The sequence below is a fragment of the Enhydra lutris genome, unplaced genomic scaffold (assembly GCF_002288905.1).
Source record: "Enhydra lutris kenyoni isolate GAN:26980312 unplaced genomic scaffold, ASM228890v2 scaffoldscaffold22, whole genome shotgun sequence".
NCBI lineage: Eukaryota > Metazoa > Chordata > Mammalia > Carnivora > Mustelidae > Enhydra > Enhydra lutris.
In genome coordinates, this window is record NW_019154106.1 from 1,515,947 (window position 1) to 1,521,004 (window position 5,058).

General features: G+C 66.8%; 1 long non-coding RNA gene across 1 annotated transcript; it reads right to left on the reverse strand.

Moving 5' to 3' along the window:
* Nucleotides 1-2,004: 2,004 nt before the first annotated feature.
* Nucleotides 2,005-4,442, reverse strand: LOC111149978. Its single transcript, XR_002640783.1, has 5 exons — nucleotides 3,238-4,442; nucleotides 3,030-3,150; nucleotides 2,835-2,950; nucleotides 2,629-2,757; nucleotides 2,005-2,545 (listed from the first exon to the last, which is right to left on the reverse strand). It is a non-coding gene; the product is annotated as an uncharacterized LOC111149978 (long non-coding RNA).
* Nucleotides 4,443-5,058: the final 616 nt, after the last annotated feature.

The window sequence follows — 5,058 nt, forward strand, 5'->3', positions numbered from 1 at the left end:
CCCCCCCCCCCCCCCCCCCCCCCCCCCGGCGAGGCGGGGGCTCAAGGCCTGTTTGCAGAGCTTTGGCCTGTGGCTCCTGCCCCAGCTGCTTAGGTCCAGCCCACAGGGACAGAGGACAGGCCACCCCTCACCTCCCCTGCACTCCCTGGCCCCAGGGCCCTCCCTGCACGTGGCCCCAGAGCCTGCTCCAGAGCAGAGCAAGTGGGTGGGGGCCAGGCCCGAGGTGGGCCCCTCTGTGCATTCAGAGGGGTCAAGGGGCACGGATGTGGGCAGCCCAGAGGGGACAGAGGCAGGCCCAGGCACTAGGGGCCCCCAGCCTTCTCCCCCAGGTGGGTGTGGAAAGGGGCGACCTCACCCTCCTGCATTCCAGACCAGATGCACTAGGTTCCCAGCCCTGGGGGCCCAGGTCAGGGTGCAAGTGTGGCTGTGACTCACCGCCAGGTGACAGAAGACCACAGTACCCAGGCCTTGGCCCCACCGCCTTTGGGGGCTCAAAGGATGGCTCCCCACGATTCCCATGTTTCCCCAGAGCATCCCCCTGCCTTCTCCCAACCCTGGGGCCACTGCCGCTGGTCACACCACTGTCCCTCACCACCCGGGAAGCTGGCCCCGGGTGCGCAGAGCTCCAGCAGAAAGGGCTGTTTATACTAATGGCCGTTTACAGACCGCACTCGATACCTAAGGGATGTGTTCCTTCATCTCACGGGCCAGGGGGCCTGGAGACCACCACAGCCGCACGTCCCTGAGCACTGCCCATGGCCCAGGGTGCCTCGGGGGCTGGCGGAGGGGCTGGGGAGACCGGAGGGCCCCACACAAGGCCCCGCCTGCCGCCTTGCTCCCTAGCATCCACCCGCCTAATGTGGCGTACCAGAAGGCCAGGGAAGCCCTGCTCTTGGTCCCCAAGACGGGTCTGGTGGGAAGAGTGGGGGTCCCAGACATGCAAGGACAGTGGGAGGCTGGAGGGGAGCGTGTGGGGGCGGCACCATGGGCACAGAGTCAGGGGCCCAGGGAAGACCTCCTCATGGAGGCGGGTTCTCAGGCCTTTGCCATCTGGTCTTCCTCAGCTGGCTGGGGAAGGGGCCATGGACCCCAGCCTCATTTCCACAAGCTGCTCCCGCACGCTCCCAGCATCTACAAGCCCAGAGCCACAGGGTTATGAGCTTGGGGTCCCCGACTGGCTGCTATCCCAGAAAGGTACTCCAACCCCAAGCTGCTGGGGCTTCACTAGCAAGCCAAGGCCAGACCCTAGCAGGACGTGTCCCCTCCCCCACTGCCCTTCTCTGGGGCTTCAGTCCTGCCCGCCCCTCCAGACAACAGCCTCCAGCCCTCCAGGCTTGGGCTGCAGGGCCCTCTCACGTGGCAAGCCCACTCCCCTGGGGTGATTCTGCAAACGAATCCCCTAGACTAGGGGTCTAGGGCCCGGGGTGCAGGGAAGCCCAGGGGTGTCGTCCCTAAGCCAGTTAGAGGGGCAGGACCAAGCTGAGGGAGCCTTGGTGTTGTCTGGCTTCTCTCCCATTGCTGAGAACTCCCTCAGCCACCCCCACCCCCTCCCTTCCCTGCAGGGGCCCTGGCCCCACAGACCCCTCCCTGGGCCCCCCCCCCTCGCCCCCCCCCTCTCCCCCCCCCCCCCCCACCCCCCCCCCCGTCATACGCCCTCCCTCCCCCCCCCCCCCCATGATATCCTCCTCGGCCATAGGCCATAACGACTTCTCAGCCCATGTGCACTCACCATGTCCCCTCCCCCTCTGTGTGCCTCCCCTCACCTCATCCCTGTGCCCCTCCCTGCCCTGTGACTCCCGCTCTGTCCCCGTGCCCCTCCCCACCTTCCGCCCTTCCCATTCTTCGTTCCCCATGTGCCTTTTTCATGTCCCCCCCCTTGTGCCCCCCCCCCCCCCCGTGCCCACCTCCCCCAGCCCAAGGCGCCCCCCACCCCCCAGGCAAACAGCTCGGATTCCAGAGTCCCTGAGACAAATTGCTGTAACTGTATTTATTGATGAGGCCAAGGCTTCTGGCGAAGCCCCGGTGGGGAGGGGCACAGGCGAGGGGCTCTACAGCGGAGCTGCATGAGGTCTGCTCGGTGCCAGGAGCTTCCAGACCAGGCGAGGGGGGTTGGGGCCTCCCACACACGGCTGCACCCAGGCAGCCCCCCAAGGTGGATGGCAGGAGGGCGCAGGGTGCAGGGCAGGCCGCAGAGGCCAGGCACACGCAGCAGTCGGCTCGCACACTCACTCGGGGACTCGGGCCGGTTCCATGACTCCAGACCAGTGCAAACGACTTAGTGCAAATTGAGTAGGGAAGGGGCAGGGAAACAGAGTCATGGCGGCTTTGCGCGTCCCGGGCACAAAGGAAAGCAAAGAAAGGAAATGAGAGAACAGAGGAAAGGAAGAAGAGAAGGCGGGTGAGGGGCGTTGGGCGTGGCGGCTGGTGGTGGCCTGGCCACGGCAGGGTGGCCGCGGAGATGACGCTGCCACGCGGGGGTGACGATCGCCGCGGGGCTCGTGCTGACGGTGGTGCTGTCAGGCTGCTCTCGCTCCTTGAGCTTCACCTGTAGAGACGGAGCGACAAGCAACTGTGTGGTGGCCACGCAGGGCCGCCGGGGAAGCTTCTGGAACAGGGGCCCGCGCTCACCTTCCGGAGCCGATTCCTGAGTCGGGTCGTGAAGTGGTTCCAGAATGCAGCATGTTCTTGAGTCAGAGCTAGAAGGACTTGAAGAAGTCCCGGTTCCAAGGCCCAGGCGTGAGCTGGGTAGCACCATCTCTGCAGGGCGGGAGAGAGTCAGCGCCCAACCCCTGCGCCCGTGGCCTGCTCCCCGCGGCCGCCAGGCCCCTCCTCACCTTGTCGATGTGAGGGTTCTAGAGGTCCAGAGAGCAGCAGTGTGTGGACTCCTCCGGGAAGGCCAAGGAGTGAAACCTATAGGTGTTCTGACACCCGCGGGCCAGCCTAGAATGTTCTGTGGGAAAAGAGTGCTCGTGAGGGACGCTATGCGGGACGGCTGGCCTGGAGGGGCCGTGTCTTACCCCTGTGCTTACCAGGAAGGCCGGACGGCATCACGTCCATCCTCACCGTCACACCAGACCATGTCATGTCCCTCCGAGCGCAGCCTCGCGCCGGCCTTCGGTGGCTGGAGGGCACGTCACCCGTCCTGGAGACCTGGCCGTAGGCACGTGAACAAGGCGGTGAGTGGGCACAGAGGCTGGGGCAGGGGACGTCGGGCATGCCAGTGGGCTGGGCACTCACCCTCGTCTCCAGGCTGAGCCGGGAGGCACCGATCCCTGCTCCATCGTTGCCCGCAGAGGCCCGCCTTGGCCTCGGGCTCTGGAGGCCAGTGCCCCCGCCGGCTTGCCGCCAGGTTCCCGCTCTTCCCCCTGCCTGCGCCCGGACCCCCCACCAGAGCTCGCACTCACTCCACCCCAACCTCCTCACCTAGTCCGACCTCGCCAGTGCCCTTGACTCCCCTGGATGCTGTCTGTCTGTCATACCACACCCAGGGGCTGTGCAGGGAGGCATGAAGTGTCACCTCTCCACTCAGCACCTGGGTCACAGTGCCACGTGGAACGGTCGCCTGCAGGCCGGGCCCACAGCAGCCTCCTTGCTGCAGAAATGTCCTTGGAGCCCAAACCTGCAGCCGCCGCTCCCTCCGGGTGACGTCCCTCTGCGGGTCTCCCCGCGCACCACTCCTTCTTTCCCGCTCTCCTGCCCTCGAGGCTCCGACATGGGCCTTGGGAGGCCCGTGCTGGAGCCGCTCCTATGCCTTCTCCTAAATGAATTTCAGTGGGTGAGATGTAGTGACGGCTGGGGACCCTGCTGTGTCCTGAGTCCCCACTTCATCCTGTCCGACCGGGGCCTGGGCCCCCGCAAGCTGGACCCCCTCGGCCACCTGTCCCTCCCTCGCTGGCAGCCCAGCCTCATCTCCCGCCCGCGCTCTTGAAATGCTCGCTCTACCTGGGAAGGGCACACGGCCCCCACCAGCCTGCGCAGTCTCAGCTCCCCCTGAGACGATGTCACCTGTCTTGACCGCCCTCCTTCGTCCTGCCGACCCGCCGGGAGGCCAGCCGCGTCCCCTCACCGCTCCTTGCTCCCTGCCGCCTCCCACTTGCGGAAGGCCGGCAAAGCAAGGCTCGGGGAGGGAGGGACTCGCCAGGCCGACAGGCCGCTGCCTCACTTACCCACAGCTGCCAGCTACAGCCCAACTGCCCCAGGTCCCGGGCGAACCCCTCGCCAGCTCCCCTCGTCCACCAGCCGCCACGACCTAAAACCAAAACTGACCGGGATGAATGTCTGGCTCCCCCCTCTGCCCTCTACGTGCCCAGCTTGGGCCCACCGCATGCCATGCCGATGTCACCCAGACCGCAAGACACCTGGGACCCCATGCCACACTCCCACCAGGTGCCCACCAGCCCTGCCCAAGCCGGTCCCTCAACCCTCGGCCACTCCTGCCAGACTCCAGATTTCCAAGGTGATCCTTGGCCCACTCAAGCTCCCCACACCCTGTCCCCATCTTCCCCTGGTTGCCCCCGGTGCCCCCGCTTCCCTGGTTACCCCTCCGCACCCCCGCTTCCCCAGTTTCCCCCGAAGCCCCCCATCCCACCCCACCCACCACCCCCTCCCACACCCTGCTCTCCGGCCCTAGCCCGGGCTTTTTCTAACTGGGGTGGCCCCGCCCCCAATTCCCGCCCCTGCCCTGCCAGCCAATCAGAGTGGGGACCGTGTTCGGGGCCACCGCAAGGCCCACCTCCGCCCCAGACCGGTCCAGCGCACGTTCCTCACCCATCCCAGAATTCTCCAAAGACGGCATTCTCCACACCCCTGCACTGGCATCCCGTAGACAGGGCCTGGCATTGTCCCCAAACGTTCCCCTCCCCTCAAGTCAGAGCAGCCGGGTCCCCTCGGGGCGGACCGTCCAGCCTGCCTGCGGCCAACGCACTCTGCTCCCAGAGGGGGTCTGGACGCTGGCTCGGGGGCTTGCGCAGGACCCAGAGACCCCTCTGCCCCCACCATGGCTGAGACCCCACATGCCCCCTAGGGCCCCGGGAGTCCACGGGGAGCAGTCCCAGGGGG